The sequence below is a fragment of the Pygocentrus nattereri genome, chromosome 16 (assembly GCF_015220715.1).
Source record: "Pygocentrus nattereri isolate fPygNat1 chromosome 16, fPygNat1.pri, whole genome shotgun sequence".
Lineage (NCBI taxonomy): Eukaryota > Metazoa > Chordata > Actinopteri > Characiformes > Serrasalmidae > Pygocentrus > Pygocentrus nattereri.
Window position 1 is genome coordinate 30,997,593 of NC_051226.1, and position 20,192 is coordinate 31,017,784.

General features: G+C 41.2%; 1 long non-coding RNA gene across 1 annotated transcript; it reads right to left on the reverse strand.

Moving 5' to 3' along the window:
• Positions 1-286: 286 nt before the first annotated feature.
• LOC108431847 lies at positions 287-1,223 on the reverse strand. Its single transcript, XR_001858182.1, has 2 exons — positions 1,183-1,223; positions 287-675 (listed from the first exon to the last, which is right to left on the reverse strand). It is a non-coding gene; the product is annotated as an uncharacterized LOC108431847 (long non-coding RNA).
• Positions 1,224-20,192: the final 18,969 nt, after the last annotated feature.

Sequence of the window (20,192 nt, forward strand, 5' to 3'; positions counted from 1 at the left end):
ATTTGACCAGGGCCACCCAAAATTTTGTATATGACTAATTAGTCTAAAGAAACATACATTTAGATACATTTAAGTGCATTGTGTATATAATTTAATGTTAGAATAGCACTCAGCTGAGTCTATAAGCTGTTTGCTCTAACAATACCAACAGCCTACGCAATATCATTATGTAAGGAAGTGTCTTGGGCATAAAAATCATTAGGGGAACCAGAATTAGCTTTTATATGTCTTTTGAGTTTGGGTTTTTAGAGAATGTTCTAAAGTCTGAATGACAGTCAATGGGAACTTGGAGGTATGAAAGGAATATATTTTGGAGAACAAAGAAATAAAAATGTAGACAGTGCTGGCTCTACCTAATAATCAACATATGTGGCTGCTTAGGGCCTCACGGCCATCAGGGCCCCTCTTTTATGTTCTGGGTTCCTACTGTACTATTACGTTCTATGACGGGGGGGGGGGGGGAGACAGCAACCATGTCTGTCTAATATGTAACGTTCATGACGGGTTAGACTGAACTAAGCTTAATGCTGTAGCTGGCATTGTTCGGAGTATATGGAGAGAAAGTGCAAGAACATACAAAATGAAAACTTTCCCTGTTTTTTTTTTGCCTCTTCAAGTGTTATCCTTCTGATGGCAGCTCCAGGTGCTACATCATTTTTCTTTAAGCACACCATCCTGCATGAGACAAAAAAAAAAAAAAAAAAAAAAAGCATTACCATTATGATAATGAACAAGTCTCTGAATTAAAAAGTAAACAGCTCTATTCAGTCTGATAATCTGAAGGTTGTGAGTTTGGGGGCAGTCATGGACTGGAGGTTAGGGAACTGGCCATGTGACCGGAAAGTCGCTGATTCGATCCCCAGAGCTGACAGTATATGACTGAGGTGTCCTTGAGCAAGGCATCTAACCCCCAACTGCTCCCCAGGTGTGGATAGGGCTGCCCAGCACTCCAGGCAAGTGTGCTCACTGCCTCCTAGTATGTGTGCGGCGTTTCACTTCACGTATGGGTTAAATACAGAGGTAAAATTTCCCTGGTGTGGGACTCATAAGGGTCACTTAATCTTAAGACTGTGCGTATGCCTATGAATCATTAAAACATTAAATTTAAATGTTGTACTATTCTTTTTACTAACGTATCAGCTTATCAGAGAAATGTTATCAGATGTGTCTGAACTGGCTTACCCTTTAATTCTCTGCAACTGTGAGATGGACTCAGGGAGAACTTTTCCTGACATTTCAGGTAACAACCAGCAGAGTAGGCTGGCCAACACAGCCCAGATTCCAATCAGTAGATATGGGAGGAATCTGTAATAACTGCCTGTTGAGAAATGGTAAAAAAGATGTATCATGAGGCACAACCTAAAATTCACTTGTTCTTTTAATTGTTGTAAATCTCATTTTGAACATTTTTTGTAAATATTAATGAATGGTTACCTTAAAAAACCCAGAAAAGATAAGAGAGCAACAGGACAGACTTCCAACACTTATTTAACTAATTAGGCTTTATCTGACTTGTTAGGCAGGTCAAGAGTTGTCATTAGGAATTCTCAGCTGATAACAACTTCAGAGCATAACCTCTCAAACCTGGCAAGGTGGCAAATCCACACAATCAGCAAAAGTACCAAAAGGGGGAGGCAACAGACGTAGTTGAAAAACACGATTCTAAACGGTCAAAAATCACGGTAAGACAAGCAATCACAAGAAGAATTCACTCAGCAAGTTTCAAAGAAAACAATACCGCGCACTGACTGTTTGTCAGGCTTAAATGCTCAGCTCTAATGAGGCACAGGTGACATTTCTCAAAAGTCTGGGGATTGTGAGTGCAGATAGGTGCGCGTGCCTGAGTCCGGAGTCACATGATCTCTCAGGGTGTTCTGGGAGTTGGAGTTCCATACAAAAAAAAAATTACCATACAAAAATAAATGTATTATATAAATATAACACAATATGTTTGAAAATGTATGAAAATAGCCAAAATACTGTGTTTTTTCACTGTTTGGAATTCCTTTTTAAAATTCATTTGTATTCCAGTTTTTTAATTGTAAGTATTAGCAAATTAACCTGGCAAAAGCAAGCGTTGTAAGTATTGATATGCTGAAAATGCAGTTTAATGATTTATCTTGTTTATTTAAAATCTGTTTTATGTGAGCTCCGTTTTACCACATACATACAATCAGTAATGCAAGGTCAGTACCATTGATTCCATTTCTGTATATATCTGTAACCCTTGTTAAAATTATGTACAAATGAAAAAAGAACTCGATTCACCTGCTGGGTGACCGGGCTCTTTGTGTGGAGTTTGCATGTTCTCCCCATGTCTGTGTGGATTTCCTCTGAGTTCCCCGGTTTCCTCCCACAGTCCAAAGACATGCAGTCAGGCCAATTGGACATGCTAAATTGCCCCTAGGTGTGAGTGACTGTCTGTGTCTGTCTGTCTGCCCTGCGATGGACTGGTGACCTGTCCTGCCGTTCGCCCGAAAACTGCTGGGATAGGCTCCAGCAAGATTTCTGATTTTGTTGTTTTTCAGTTTTTGGCCATTTGAAATTGCCTCTAGTCCTTTATATTGTATGTAAATGTCTGGATGAATGGACTAAAAGAAGTGGCCCAAAAATTTGGAAAAAAGTCTGGTTCCATTGACTTACATTAATAGTATAGTAGTTTTTTTCCTTCTCCTGTTACCATTTTAGACATACAAAGTGTTTTTCCGACAGCAGTGACATTTGAGGAACATGGGTGGAAAATACATTTAAAACTATATTTAACAAATACATCTTTGGCAATTTTTGATTAATAGACCCTTATTATTCCCACAACAGGGAAATTTCACCTCTGCATTCAACCCATCTGTGAAGTGAAACACCACATACACTCTAGTGCAGGCAGACATGCTGAAAACATTTTTGTGCTAACAGTAGCTGGTGAGCAGCATGGGCATGTCATAAAGCCTGATAGTTAAACCAACTCGCACGACTCCGACTTCTTCCTGTATTCCACATGCCCCCCTCAAAATGTCCCTCGAGCCAATTACAATGAAGAGTCCCAAGATTCAGCCCTCTTTGGAATCGACTTCTTGTGACCAGAAAGTCGTTGTCTGGGAGTCAGGGATGACACTTGGCCAGTGACTCTAGTATACTGTGTAAAGTTTACTGTTCATGTACTATATTTTATGTTTATATGTGTTATGCTACAACAGAGCTGAATTACAGCTTGTTGCACTGGATACAGTTACCACAAACATGTGCGGTGATAAAACAAGTCAAGAAATGCTTGAGTCAGCTATGTGTTTTTTCCATTGCAATTGGCTTGAAGGACATTCTGACAGAAGTGTGTGTTGAGTTTGAGTAGTTTGTTCATCTGCTTTATGATAATGCAACGCTGCCCACCAGTCACTAATGAAAACATGATGGATATGTCTACCAGAGGCATGTTCAAGGGGTGGTCAGGGGAGCCACTGCCACACTGTAATAAAGCATGGCCACCATTCATCAGTTAGGCTTTATGGTGAAAATCTGCTGTCAGTATAGTTACCAATCAGCATTAACCTTAAATGGTGCCTGAGGCTGAATGTAGGCCTAACCACGGCACCATTTAAGGTGGAACGGCAAAATTCAAACAAGAAGCTGGTGAATTCAAGAGGTTTATTGTCATATGCACAGCTTTTAACATGCAGTTACACTGAACAATGAAATTCTTACTTTGCTGTTCCTACATTCACCAAATATAATCTTAGAAAAAAAAGAAAGTTTAAGAATATATTAAATACACTGAATAAGTAGAAATACACTAAAAACTAAAATAAAAAAGTAGTTATATGTGCAAAGTTATATGAGACATTTTTGACTCATGACAAATGCTATATAAATTAAATCATTGACTCTACAATGTGTGTACTGAGGAGAGCACTAAACAAAACCCAAACACACCTGCTGATGACCTAAATACATACACCGATCAGGCATAACATTTTGACCACCTCCTTGTTTCTGTGATCATTGCCCATTTTATCAGTTCCACTTACTATAGCAGTGGTAAGGACCCCATGGACACTCACAGAGCAGGTACTATTTGGGTGGTGGATCATTCTGAGCACTGCAGTAACACTGATGTGGTGGTTAGTGTGTGTTGGTTAGTGAGTGGATCAGACAGCAGTGCTGCTAGAGTTTTAAAACACCTCAGCATCATTGCTGGACTCAGAATAGACCACCAACCAAAAATATCCAGCCAACAGCGTCCTGTGACCACTGATGAAGGACTAGCAGATGACCAACACAAACAGTGCAGTAGCAGATGAGCTATTGTCTCTGAATTTACATCTACAAGGTGGACTTAATCAAATCAAATCAAATCAAATTTATTTATATAGCGCTTTTTACAACTGATGTTGTCACAAAGCAGCTTTACAAAAATGGGAATCACAGCACAGAGAATCAGACAAAACACTGAACATAATATACAGAATATACAGAACCCCCATGAGCGCTGAGGCAAGGAAAAACTCCCTCAGAGCTGGAGGAGGAAGAAACCTCGGGAGGACCAAGACTCACATCTAAAGGGGGGACCATCCTACCACTGGTCAGACAACTTATAAGTTAAACATTGAAAAGTCAATTTTACATCCACGCAGTTCTAATATATTCAGGTGTGTATAATCAACAGTGGAAACAATTAGAGTTCATATAGATTTGGATGTGATCTGTAGTGGAGAAGCTGCGTTCCAGAAACTTCCATCAGTCTGGTCAATCAGGGGGACAGGGGGACTTGAGGGTGGGACATCCATCAGTATTGGGCCGGACCGGTGGACAGTCAGTAACTCGGAGGAAGGAAAGATTTAGGAATTAGTTTAGACTGGATTTATGAAGAACAGAAAATGTAAAAAATGATCAGAGTGTGACTAATGACTCCGGCAGGTCTGAATATGACAGCCTAACTAAAGGGAGAGAGCCAGAAGGTAACATAGACACGGAGGCTCCCTGAGACACTGGCATTCACCCACTCCACCGTCCACAAACCTGAGTGACTGCATGTAGTGAGTGACAGCAGCACCAGCATCTCAGTTTACCCACAATTCACTATGTCCATGAACCCCTGGATCTGCAGCCTTATCTAAAGGGAATTAACATTAACTACCAAAAGCTAAACTAAACAAGTAAGTTTTTAGTCTAGACTTAAAGATTGAGACTGTGTCTGAGTCCCGAACATTATCGGGGAGATTATTCCAGAGTTGGGGCGCTTTATAAGAGAAAGCTCTTCCTCCTGCAGAGCTTCTCTGAATTTTGGGAACTACTAGGAAGCCAGCACCCTGTGATCTAAGTAATCGTGGTGGTTCATAATAGGAGATAAGGTCTCTCAGATACTCAGGAGCGAGCCCATGTAGGGCTTTATACGTTAACAGGAGAATTTTATAGTCTATGCGGAATTTGACTGGAAGCCAGTGAAGAGCTGATAGGACTGGACTAATATGGTCAAATTTTCTAGTTTTAGTAAGGACCCTGGCTGCAGCATTTTGAACTAGCTGAAGTTTATTTAAGTTACTGCTAGAACATCCTGACAGTAGCGCATTACAGTAGTCTAGCCTTGACGTAATGAAGGCATGTACTAATTTTTCTGCGTCATGTAAGGATAAAGCATTTCTTAGCTTGGCGATGTTACGGAGATGTAGAAAAGCTGTTTTAGTAACATTAGATATGTGTTTATCAAATGCTAGATCTGAATCTATGATAACGCCAAGATTTTTAGCTGTTGAACCAGGTGTGACTGAGAAGTCGGCCAGATTCAACATTAGGTGTGATAATTTATTTCTAGCAGCTTTAGGGCCTAATAGAAGAACTTCTGTTTTATCACTATTTAATAGAAGAAAGTTGTGTGACATCCATGATTTCACATCTTTTACGCAATCCTCCATTTTCTTTATTCTCTGTTTGTCATCAGGTTTGGCTGATATGAAGAGCTGCGTGTCGTCTGCATAACAATGAAAATTAACATTATGTTTTCTAATAACTTTGCCCAGGGGGAGCATGTATAACGTAAATAATAACGGTCCTAAGATAGAGCCTTGTGGAACTCCATATCTAACCTTTGTATAATTGGAGGGTATATTATTTACCCTCACAAACTGAAAACGATCGGTCAAGTATGATTTGAACCATGATAAGGCAGTTCCAGTTATACCGACCATTTTCTCTAATCTTTCTAGGAGGATATTATGATCTATTGTATCAAAAGCTGCGCTCAGATCAAGAAGTACCAGTAAAGAAACGCAGCCTTGGTCAGCGGCAAGAAGCAGATCATTTGTTATCTTAACTAGAGCTGTCTCAGTGCTATGATGAGGCCTAAATCCAGATTGGAATTTTTCATAGATCTGGTTTCTTTGCAGATAAGAGCCAAGTTGTTGGGCCACGGCCTTTTCTAAAATCTTAGAAATAAATGGTAAATTTGAAATAGGTCTATAGTTAGATAGTACACTAGGATCAAGATTTGGTTTCTTGATCAAAGGTTTAATTACTGCTAGTTTAAAGGCTTTGGGAACATACCCCAGGTTTAATGATGAGTTTACTATTGTTAATAGTGGTTTAATTATGTCTGGTAATACCTGTTTTAATAGTTTTGTGGGAACTGCATCAAGTGTACAGGTTGTGCAGTTTGATGAGGAGATAATTTTCTCCAGTTCTAAATGATGTAGTGGGTTAAAAACTTCCAACCTGACTTCGGTAGCTGGATTTTGTTCTATATCAGCCACACCAGATGACAGACAAGCTGTGCTATTTATCTGTTGAATTTTGTCCCGAATATTTTCGATTTTATTATCAAAATAGTCCATAAAAGCATTGCTAGTGTGGATTGCTGGAATCTGAGGATCAGTACCTGCCTGATTTTTAGTCAGTTTAGAAATAACACTAAAGAGAACTCTAGGGTTGTTTTTATTAATCTCGATCTGAGAGGCCAGATACTCTGAGCGGGCTTTATTAATTTCTCTTCTATATTCAACAATACTGTCTTTCCAAGCAGAGTGGAATACTTCCAGTTTGGTTGATCGCCATTTTCGCTCAAAATTTCGTACTAATTGCTTTAAAGTACGAGTTTGGTCGTTATACCACAGCGCAAGTTTTTTCTGTCTCTCTTTTTTGTGTTTAAGTGGTGCTACACCATCTAAAGTAGACCGGAAGGTATTTTCTAAACAATCAGTTAGTTTGTCTAGTTCTGCTGGGTTACCTGGAGAGGTAACTTACAAGGTAGGAGTGTCTAATAGAGTGGACAGTGAGTGGACACAATGTTTAAAAACTTCAGCAGCACTGCTGTGTCTGATCCACTCGTACCAGCACAACACAAAATAACACACTACCACCACATCAGTGTTATTGCCATGCTCAGAATGATCCACCACCCAAACAATACCTGCTCTGTGAGGGTCCATGGGGGTCCTGACCACTGAAGAACAGGGTAAAAGGGAACTAACAAAGTATCAGAGAAACAGGTGGACTATGGTCTGTATCTGTAGAACTACAAAGTGCTCCTATAGAGTAAGTGGAGCTGATAAAATGGACAATGAGCATAGAAACAAGGGTTATAATGTTGTGCCTGATCGGTGTATATATGATAATGATAATAATTTTAAATGTATGGTAAAATATATTTTTACTCATAGGTCAACCTTAATAGCTAGTAAACAACACAAAATGGCAACATAACATAAGAGTGAACAAATAATGCACATTATAACTGCATTACAATTTCTCAGAATATCAAGAATACTGTGTTTCTTCTTTCTCTTTTCCTTTACTGCCTCCTCAATCTGGAATAAGCAAAACACCAGCAAGGTAATTCATTATGTTTAATTGTTTATGGTGTAATACAATTGCATTAAATTAGCTTGAATCAAATTTTAGTGGGGATCCCTCATGTCCTCAATATCTTTTACAAGATTCAGATGTCCATATTTAATGTAGAAGTGCTAGGGTTAGTGCTAACATAGTATTGGAAAGTTTTGACATGTATTTGAATTTGAAGGCTTATCTCTAGTAGTCACAGTCTGCCAATGAATGTTTAATTCCTTCAGTTTACCCTAGAGACTATAATCATCGCACATCAGCAGGAGCAAAGATAACCTCTGGAGAGAAGACCTTGTTTTTCTGTGCCGCTCGTCTTACAATTGCTTCAGCCTCATCTGTCCTGCACTGAGAGAGCAACCACCTAGGGGACTCTGGAATGAACCTCAAAGTGAAAACATTTAGGTAAGTAATTCGTAATTTATTTATGTTTTTTGATAAAGGTCCACTAGAATACATGGCTTACTAAAAGACTGGCAACATGTTGGACAACAGCTTAATCCAACTCTGAGCATTTATGAGTACATATCATCTGGCAACCTATTTGATTAATGCTGTACCTTAGAGCCTTTTGCAAAAGGTTACCTCCCATTGTATTCAATAAGCTACAGGCAGTATTTTATTTAATACAGGTTAATATATTCCGGCCTGTGTGTGCTTATTTGCAGGAGTTTAAACACTCTTTTGGACCCCTGTCAGAACTAAGTGTTCATTCAGTGTTTACAGGAGGTCTGTAATATTTACATAGCATCATAACAATCCTCACATTTTGCTGGGGGTATATGGTGCAAAGACCATGTTACATGGAAATTATCCTATTTAACATAATGATGATACACATTTGATGCTTGAATTGTCATATTCTATGCAACATAGTCACTCTAGACTCTCAGAGCCCTTTACCTGTGACTTTACCACATAGTGGCAAACAAGACATGGATCAGTTCCTAGCACGCCTTAAAGTTTCTGAGGCAGCTTTTCTTTATGGTACTACCGATTGAATCATCCACAGTGTTAATTTATAAATCATGCCGATCAGAGCCATTAGTCAACAACTCTGAGAGGAGTTCCATTCATCCATCTATTATCTTCCGCTTCTCTGGGTTTCAGGTCGCAGGGCAGCATCCTAAGCAATGAGGCCCAGACCTCCCTTTCCCCAGCCACTTCCACTAGCTCCCTGGGGGATTCCGAGGTGCTCACAGGCCAGCTGGGCAATATAGTCACGCCAGCGTGTCCTGGGTCTCCTCCCTGGTGGACTGGTGTGACACCTCACGAGGGAGGCATCCAGGAGGCATCCTAACCAGATGCCCAAACCACCTCAGCTGGAGAGTCCAGACACCCTGCGGAGGAAACTCATTTCGACTGCTTGTAATCGAGATCTCATTCTTTCGGTCATTACCCAAAGCTCATGACCATAGGTCGTATGTAGATCGAATGTAGATCAACCAGTAAATCGAGAGCCTTGCCTTATGGCTCAGCTCTTTCTTTGCCACAACAGACCAGTAAAAAGCCTGCATCACTGCTGACCCAGCACCAATCCGCCTGTCAATCTCCCGCTCCCTTTTACCATCACTCGTGAACAAGACCCCAAGATACTTAAACTCCTCCACTTGAGGCAAGAGCTTATCCCCGACCCAGAGAGGGCTCTCCACCCTTTTCTGCCTGAGAACCATGGCCTTGGATTTGGAGGTACTGATTCTCATGCCCCTCTCCATGGATCACCACCTTATCGTGGTGGAGAGGTTTGTGTGCTTGAAGGACCCTAGGAGCTATGTTGTCTGGAGCAAAAGCTCCTGGTAGGGTCTCCCATGGCAAACTGGTCCTAGGTGACAGGCCAGACAAAGTGTGATCCATAACCACCCCTATGAGGACAACAAAGCAGGACTCGTGTACCCTGCCCGGATCAGGGTTACCGGGGCCCCACCCTGGAGCCAGGCCTGGGGGAGGGGCTCGCCAGCGAGCGTCTGGTGGCCGGGCATTCACTCATGGTGCCCGGACGGGCCCAGCCCGAAGGAGCTACATGAGTCCCCCCTCCCATCGACCCACCACCAATGGGAGGGGCAGTAGTAGGGGTGCGGTGCATTGTGGATCGGGCAGTGTCCGAAGGCATGGGCCTTGGCGTTCTGATCCTCGGTTGCTGAAACTGGCTTTTGGAACTTGGAACGTTACCTCACTGGCGGGGAAGGAGCCTGAGTTGGTGCGCGAGGTCGAGAGATACCGGCTAGATATAGTCGGGCTCACCTCAACACACAGCTTGGGCTCTGGGTCCAATCTCCTTGAGAGGGGCTGGACTTTTTTCTTTTCTGGAGTTGCCCATGGTGAGAGGCGGCGGGCAGGTGTGGGCTTTCTCATAGCCCCTCGACTCGGCGCCTTTATGTTGGGGTTTTCCCCGGTGGACGAGAGGGTAGCTTCCCTACGCCTTCGGGTTGGGGAACGGGTCCTGACTGTTGTCTGTGCTTATGCACCGAACAGCAGTTCAGAATACCCAGCCTTCATAGAGTCCTTGGAAGGGGTGCTTGAAAGTGCTCCTCCTGGAGACTCGATTGTCCTACTGGGGGACTTCAATGCTCACGTGGGCAATGACAGTAAGACCTGGAGGGGTGTGATTGGGAGGAATGGCCTCTCTGATCTGAACCCGAGTGGTGTTCAGTTTTTGGACTTCTGTGCAAACCACAGTTTGTCCATAACAAACACCATGTTTGAACACAAGGATGTCCATAAGTGCACATGGCACCAGGACACCCTAGGCCGCAGTTCAATGATTGACTTTGTAGTCGTGTCAGCGGACTTGCGGCCATGTGTACTGGACACTCGGGTAAAGAGAGGAGCTGAGCTGTCAACTGATCACCACCTGGTGGTGAGTTGGATCAGGTGGTGGGGGAAGATGCCAGTCAGACCAGGCAAACCCAAACGTATAGTGAGGGTTTGCTGGGAACGTCTGGCAGAAGAACCTGTCAGATTGATCTTCAACTCACACCTCCGTCAGAACTTTGACCAGATATCGGGGGAGGTGGGGGACATTGACTCAGAATGGGCCATGTTCCGCTCCTCCATTGTTGAAGCGGCTGACTGTAGCTGTGGTCGCAAGGTAGTTGGTGCCTGTCGGGGCAGTAATCCTCGAACCCGGTGGTGGACACCCCAGGTGAGAGATGCCGTCAAGCTGAAGAAGGAGTCCTACCGGACATGGTTGGCCTGTAGGACACCAGAGGCAGCTGGCAGGTATCGACAGGCCAAGCGATCTGCGGCTTCAGTCGTTGCCAAGGCAAAAACCCGGGTGTGGGAAGAGTTCGGTGAGGCCTTGGAAAGTGACTTTAAGTCGGCTCCGAAAAGATTCTGGCAAACCGTCAGGCGACTCAGAAGAGGAAAGCAGTGTGCCACTAGCACTGTATATAGTGGAGATGGTGTGCTGCTGACTTCGACTGAAGACGTCATTGGGCGGTGGAAGGAATACTTTGAGGACCTTCTCAATCCCACTGACACGTTCTCCAGTGAGGAGGCAGAGTCTGGGGACACGGGAATAGGCTTGTCCATTACTGAGGCCGAAGTCGCTAAGGTAGTTAAAAAGCTCCTTGGCGGCAGGGCTGCAATGTTGAAAAGGCGTGTCAGCCAAAACAGCCCCACAACATCCAGAGTTTTGAGGAACTCCAGACAGATCTCATCCACCCCTGGAGCCTTGTCACCAAGGAGCTTTTTAACTACCTTAGCGATTTCGGCCTCAGTAATGGACAAGCCTATTCCCGTTTCCCCAGACTCTGCCTCCTCACTGGAGAACGTGTTGGTGGGATTGAGAAGGTCCTCAAAGTATTCCTTCCACTGCCAAATGATATCTTTAGTCGAAGTTAACAGCACACCATCTCCACTATATACAGTGCTAGTGGTACACTGCTTTCCCCTTTGGAGTCGCCTGACGGTTTGCCAGAATCTTTTTGGAGCCGACTTAAAGTCACTTTCCAAGGCCTCACCAAACTCCTGCCACATTTTGCCTTGGATTTTTGCCTTGGCGACAACTAAAGCCAACCATGCCTGGTAGGACTCTTTCTTCAGCTTGACGGCGTCTCTCACCTGGGGTGACCACCACCGGGTTCGAGGATTACTGCCCCAACAGGCACCAACTACCTTGTGGCCACAGATACAGTCAGCTGCTTCAACAATGGAGGAGCGGAACATGGCCCATTCTGAGTCAATGTCCCTGACTCTGAGAGGAGAGAAAAGACATTAAGTAGATATGAATATGTATATTTGCAAAGAAACAAAACAAAGCTAGCTTACAACTGAATTAAAATCAGTGATAAGTTTTACATTGAACTGTAATGGCCTGCATGATAATGAAAATGTGCTATTTCTGTCTGAAGGTCCCAGGAAAGAGATATCAGGATGAGGATGTGAGTGGGCTTCACACTGGAAACAGCATCTCATCTCCAGCTAGATTTTCAGAAAGTTTTAAAGTTAAATGTTTCCCACATAGCTGTCACGGTTTCCCCTTGTTCCTGTGTCTGTTTCTTGTCCTGTGTTATAGCCATGTGCTTTCTGCCATGTGCTTGTGTTTTTAATTTGGTTCTTGTGCTCCGCCCTTGACCCGCCTTTCCCATTAGTATCTTCACCTGTCTGGTGTCTCTGTCTCCTCCGTCTCCCAGGTGTGCCCCATTTGTTGTAACTTTTATGTAGCCCATTGTTTCAGTCAGTGTTTGTCTGGTCTACTCATCACTTTGTCTGATGTACTTGGTTTTTCCCTGCCTCGTGTTTTGTTTGCTCTTTGTATTTCTTTGTCTAAGCCCTGTAGTTTGTTTCTTTTGTATTTTGTATTTTGCTAGCTGGTTTTTGTTATTAAAGTCTGCTCACGCTTATATCCAGCCTCCCTGCTCAATCCATACATGATGATAGCAAGTATATACTCTCTGACCACCCAGATTATTGTTATTTGTCTCTGACTTAACTTTATTTACATGCTTTAATGTTAATGTTTGTCACTAAATACTTACCACCTATAAAATAATCTATAACAATGTTTCACAAGTATTGCACTTTCTTTATTTGTGTCATGAACAAAATATGACATTTACATAGGCTGACCCTCTAACAGGCTGACAACTAACATGCTAATTAAGCCCTTTGAGAAATATTCAGGGTTAAGTTTAAATCTTTACTGAAACGGTCAGATGAAATGTTAAATGTCTATTCAGTCATTGATGTCTTTTAGCTACAGCTGTTGTAAATTGATTGAGTCATGAGCATAGATATACATACCTAGATGCCGCGTTGGGTCCAGCTAGGCACATCAAAGGCGCTGCCATTTTAGGGCAGTCAACATCGCTGCTGGACTGCATTCCGTGCCATTACAGAGTGGCAGTTTAAGTAAAATAATGTCCAAAATTGTCCTATTTCAAGAATATTCCTCTCAGAAAGCAGGATAGGGTTATATAACGGAGGGAATGCAGCGATCCACATCCATGTTTGTGTGATGTTTTTATAGATATGGCTGTATGGTTGGTGAAACACAGAGAACCTATTAATGTTTTTGCTCTGGTTTTATATTAAGCTTAGCTCATTTGATGTTCTATTCAGGGGATCTTAACTTTATATAGTTATTTATGAGCTTCTAATTTGCCAGCTTCTTGTTTGAATTTTCCACTTCCACCTTAAACGGTGCTTCAGCCAGCATCTTGTTAAAATTTTCCCATTCCGGCTTAAATGACACACCATTTGCTGATGTGTGTGAGATTACCGAAGAATACTTTTCTGCTGGTCCAGACGGCTGATTAGCATGATCAGTTATTAAAGAAATAAAAGCCACCGAGAGCAGCCCGTGCAGCCTAGATTAATCTGTGTCTGAGGATTATAACAAAACAAAATTTGGTGAGCATCAGTTGAGTAATAAGGAAGTTGCCGATTTGATCCTGAAACTCATCGTCTCTCAGTATGAGTGATTTTGTTCACAAGCGGATCTTGACCTCTCCAACATGACAGGCGCACAGACGTATCACCTCAGATAGAGAACTGACCACGCGGCATCTAGATATGTCTATCTAAGGTCACGGGTAGCTTAGTGCTGACAATGCTTAAGGAAATTAGCATTATGAATATCTCATCATAAAACCAATAGAAGGGTTCTGCTACCAGGGAGTGTGCTAATTTGCATTCATCATGCATTGTTTCACTACATACAGATACACTGACATTTTCTATTTTTAGTGTTATTACTGATATTTTTTGCCTAACTGAAACTATATGATATTCTGCAACACTCTAAAAACTGCTGGGTCGAACATATTATTTCATGTTTGGGGGTAATTTACACAGTAGTTTTGGGCAGTTTCATTAATGTAATGTAACAACCCACTTAACAGTAATGACTCAGCATGTCAGTCAGAGGCTGATTAGAACAGAAAAGAGATAAACAGTTCAATCAACCAAGGTGGTTGGTGTAGTGTAGTGGGAAACACCTTTGCCTTATACACTGTAGACTAGGATTCAATCCCCTGCCTGGGCAGGCACCCTACACTATACCAGTAAGTGTCCTTGGGCAAGACTCCTTACACTACCTTGGCCTACCTGTGTAAAAATGATCAAATTCAGTCACACTGAATAAGAATGTCAGCCAAATACCATAAATGTAAGTTTAGAGTCTGACAGAAATCTGTATGTAATTGTAAGTGACACAAATATGATATTAACTATATTCTTCTGGCCATTGTGTGGTATTTTCAACAAAATTAGAGCTATCTGTCTCAGTACAGGATTAGTCTTAGCTTGCCAGCTAACCTAGATATATTTGTTTTCACTGTTTCACTACAAAATCAATGTTAGCTTGCTGGCTTATTTAAATACAGAGCCAGTCAGCCCTATATGTCCGCTATGCACATTGTGTAGGGCCCCGCAATATACACAAGGACCTTGCCTCCTGCTTGTGTCAAGGATGAGAGGAAGAACCGTAGCTATCCATCTGGTCATGGAAAAAAAAACATTATGATCGTGATGATACTCTGTGGAGACCAGTACAGACAGTATATGGGCGTGATGGCCCATCAAATTAGACCATGATTATGTAGTCTCACATTCATGGTTTAGTTATAACTGTTGACTAACCCAAAATGGAAAGCAATGGATTAACAAAAGCTACATATTGGGCAATATGTATGCACATTTCTCAGTAAATAATGACCATCAAGTATTCAATCAAGTCATAGAATAGTATATAGTATAGTATATAGTAAAATAGTATTTTATATTTAAAAATGTATAGAAGGAAAGCCGGGGGAGCCAATTTGAATGGGCCTGATGCAGCTGATAACATTAATAATAGTCTTATCTATAATTTTAAATATTGATTCTTTATACCTCATTGTGTTCTGTATAGATTTACTTATTCTTAGGTTGTCAGATGTTGCTACAACTGCTACAAACGAGGGAGAATTGTATTGGAATACTTGGGGGACAAGTGTGACAGTTGCAGATTTTTTACATGGCTCACAAGTTATCTGCCGCCACCTTGTGGACAAAAAAACATGACTTTTAATTCACAGTGGAAGTGCAGTATGACTGTTGCATAGTGATATATATATACACTGGGTGCTTGCTGATCATCCCCTCCAAATTTGCAAAGTTTTGGAAGCTAACAAAGTTCTCAGAAAATCAATCACCTTTTCACATTTCAAACTAAATCAACCCCATCTGTAATAGTAAAAATATAGTAAAAAACAAGTTTTCAGGCTTTTTTCTTTAATTAATATACTTCCAATGCATATATCCACTTCAAATTTATACGCATAATGTCCTACACCATGGCTGCTACTTGTTACATGACATCTTCCCAACTAGAACTTTTTTCTATGTAACATTATGTGTTTATGTATATAGGGTTATAAAAAGGAAAAAAAAAACAAAAACAAATACGATCCATAACAATCTTGCACATGCCGAGCCTGCATGTCATATGATCTGGCCCAAAATCACATTTATAAGGTGTTTTGGAGGAAAGATATGTGTTTTAAAATGATAATGTTGTTTTTAAAAATACTTGTTTAATAAAGTGTTGTGCCATTGATGCAGCAAGCTGTGGAAATGCTTAAGAGGCTAATGAGTGTCTGGTGCTGCCTCATTTTGGGTGGAGTTAGAGTAAACACTCACCAGCCACTTTATAAGGTACACCTTGCTAGTAAAAGGTTGGACCCCCTTTTGCCTTCAGATCTGCCTTAATTCTTCGTGGCATACTTTAAACAAGGTGCTGGAAACATTCCTCAGAGATTTTGGTTGGTTATTCTTCCCCATTCTCATGCTTGGCTCTGCACTTCAGCAAGTTGTCTTGACCACCTCTACACGCCTAAATGCATTGAGTTGTGGCCATGTGTTTGGCTGATTAGCCATTTGTGTTAACAAGCAAATGAACAGGTGTACCTAATAAAGTGAACAAGAAATGCATGTGCAGGCCTTCCCTCTCACCCATTCAACTTACCCAGTTAGGTTACCAGTTAATTAATATAGTGAATAGATTAAACAATTGTGCTATGAGTCACAGTTGCAGAGTCACTCTAGTACGACGCTCTGAGTAGGAGTACCTCTCACACACCCATTTCTACTTGGGAAGGGCTGGTTAACTAACTGATCAGTTCAGACAGATATGTTGGGAAGACTGAAATATGCAGGACAAGGGGGACTCCAAGACCAGGGTTGCACTGGAGTGCCTCAACACATGGATGGAGTAATGTTGACTAGGTGTTAATCCTGTATTTGCACAGTGAGAATGATAGGTAGACGAGCACTTCTTTAAGAATCATGGTTGGATTCAATCAACTGTAGAAGATTGTAGCATTTTGGGGTCACAAAGTCTCCAAAACAACAATTAGACTGGGAATTTGATTGGTGTAATGTTTCTATGGTCAAAATATTTTTTTGGCTTGGGTGTTAAAAGAACGATGATTTCTAAAAATAAATGGGCTGTTTTTCCTCTAAAGGCCCTGGCAAACTGTTTAGGATATATGATATCATGGACTCCATGAAGTACCAGGAGGTTTTTAAATCCATCTGCCACCTCCGGCTACACCGAGGTCAGATCTTCCTGTGGAGATCCCCCCAAATTACTTCACTGACCAATCCTATCCCAGTTGAATGAAACCCCATTGCCAACTTGTGGGCTACACTGAAAAGGAAAGGAAAGTAAAAAAATAGAGGACTTTGGTCTTTGTTTTCTAGGAATAAATTTACTTTAATTAAAGGTTAGATTTTTACTCACGTTTTCAGTGTGAGACTGAGTTAAAGACATTTCTCAGGTTCTTCACCTTCTGCCTGTATATCTGTGTACCGCTGCTACAATGATGCTAATTGGTCCTCTATAGAATCTATGTTAGCAGGAAGCTAGCAGTGGTGTACATTTACCACACTAGATTTATTCCTAGTTACATATTTAGCATTAACTTTTCCCTACTCAGCGCTGTTTTCATTTACGTTTAGAATGTAGAGCTATGTTGTCACCAGCACCGTTCATGTTAGTGTTATTGTGTCCACACAGGTGCAAAGCAAAGCCACTCATGTATATCAAGAATATTAAAAGTAAAATTGCACAGCATGCAAATCCAAATACATATGCAGCCCACCTGGAGCGGAGAGTGTTTTGCCAGATGTTTTAGGTCTCCACTACTATGCACTGTTCATGGTGGTGTTCATGTCGCTCACTTGCTCAGACTTATGGAAGTTTCACTGTTTTTCTAGCTATTTCTCAATCCGTTGCTCCTGTTCCAAACATTCCAGCTGACTCTTGTCCTTCTCTTGCTTTCTGCATTGTTCTTCTTGCTGCTTTTTCTCTTGTTCATTACAGATTGCATCCTCTTCCATTTTTCCTGTTTAAAGATATCATCATGTTCCACTGAATAAGGAGCAACTTATGCAAATGAAAAAGCAAAATCCCTTGGGATCAAACTCGCAATCTCCTGCTGAGTCTTGTAATTTTATATATATTAATTCTTGTGCAATTTATAGCACATTTTGCCACTATATAAACAAACAAATATATGAAAAATAAAAAAGATCACAAAATAAGATTGGGAGAGGCTTAATTTTTAGCATTTCTCTATTTAACATTGAAATGTATGTTTCAATTCATGTAAAATATTTTGTATATTGCTGCCCTTTAATCAAGATTTGAACTTAAATCTGGTCACATTCCTTTCTTCTTGTAGTTTATAAAAAGGGAAATCCTGCTGTGAAATAGTGTGACTGTTGTGTATATATTTTTGCATAGATTTTGTTTGTAAGAACTTACCGTAGTTTGGACATTGTGGAACATTTCTTTCAGTGCTGCAGTGCAGTTGAATGCAGGAACGGTCATAACTTTCCCGTAAGGTGAATGTAGGGTCACCTTTATGGGTGTTGAACTCATATGAAAAGGTGTTCCAAGTGTGTTTTTCATATCTTATGTAGATGTAGCAATGGATTGCTTTGTTCTCATCATACTCTGCCCTACTGCCACTGCTAATGGCCTGAAATCCCTGAGGACCAAAATCCCTGAGGACCATTATTTTATCAACTGTCAAAAACTTTCCCACATATAGTGTATCAATAGTGAACAACATTGTTTTTCCTTGCTATTTGATTATACCTCAGTATAAGGAACTGTAATGAATTTAAAACACTTTCTTAAATATGAGGCTAAGTAAACTATTGTAAAGACTTGGCTGAGAGTTTAAAATTCAAAGGTTATCATTTCTCAAAGTTTATATACTATGATTAAATGTTATGAAAGTTCTCACCCTTGAACTTGACCTGGAGTAGTACCAAGTATACGGAGTCTCATTCTTGATCGAAACCTTTGCACCCATCGTTCAGGATCTGCTAGCAAGGCACTATTTACAGACTAATATTGAGTCAGTTTGCAGTCACATTTATAAAAGTAACTGAAAGTGGATTACATTAGATTTTAAGAAAGTCTACAGCAGTGTGCAGCTCATGTGCAGCGTTTAAACTGCAGGCCTTAATGAACATTGACCTCTTTTAATGTAATGTAGCACTGCCCTCTGATGTACAATATGAGGTCACAGGGGAGGGAGCACAGATGTACTTATGATATGAGTAATACAAATTAACAGTACTTTACAGTGAAGATAAAAAACCATTCAGACAGTTTTGTTTTTGTTATTTTATATACTTCCAGTTCATATGCAACATCTATATATATATATATATATATATATATATATATATATATATATATATATAGGGTTACACAGAAATAAATCAAGTTCTAGTTGGGAAGATTTTAAGTGGATATATGCACTTAAATATATACAATTTAAGTGGATATATACAAAAGTATTGCAGCTATAACCCTTTGCAGCTATAACAGCTTCCACTCTTCTGAGAAGCTTTCTACAAGATTTTGGATTGTGTCTGTGGAAATATTTGCCCATTTATCCAGAAGAGCATTTGCCTGGCTCGCAATTTCCATTCTAATTCATACCAAAGGTGTTTGATAGGGTTGAGGTCAGGAATCTGTGCAGGCCAGTCACACCAAACGTACCCGGCCATGCCTTTGTGGAGCTTGCTTTGTGCACTGGGGCTCAGTCTTGCTGGAACGGAAAAGGCCCTTCCCCAAACTTTTCCCACAAAGTTCGAAGCATAGAATTGTCCAAAATCTCTTGGTGTGCTGAAGCATTGAGATTTCCCTTTACTGGAACTAAGGGGCCTAGGTCAACCCCTGAAAAACAAACCCATAGCATTATCCCTCCTTGACCAAATTTGGGACAGTGCTGGCAGGCACTATACGCCACAGTACTCAGCGACCTCGCTCTGTAACTTTATGTGGTTTGCCACTTTGTGGCTGAGATGCTGTGGTTCCTAAACGCATCCACGTTTCAATAATACCACTCGCAGCTGATCATGGAATATCTAGGAGGAAAGGAATTTCATGAACTGACCTGTTGCAACAGTGGCATCCTATACTGTACCACCTCAAATTTACTGAGCTCTTTAGAACAACCCATTCTTTCACAAATTAAGACTAAGGTTAAGTGACCCTTATTAGTCTCCACAATCTAACCCATCCATGCGGTGAAACACCACATACACAGTAGTGAAGACACACACTAGGGGGCAGTGAGCACACTTGTGACCAGAAGGTTGCCAGTTTGATCCCCTGAGCTGACAGAACATGACCAAAGTACGTATGAGCTACCCTCAACTGCTCCCTGCATGTTGTGGATAGGGCTGCGCACTGGCCTTGGCTCTTTGCCCCCTAGTGTGTGTGCTTTCACTAGTGTGTATGAATTTCCCTGTTATGGGATTAATAAAAAGTAACTTAACTTGAGCTGGTGGTACGTGATTGATGTACCCTTGAGCAAGGCACCTAACCCCCAACTGCTTCCCAGGCGCTGTGGATAGGG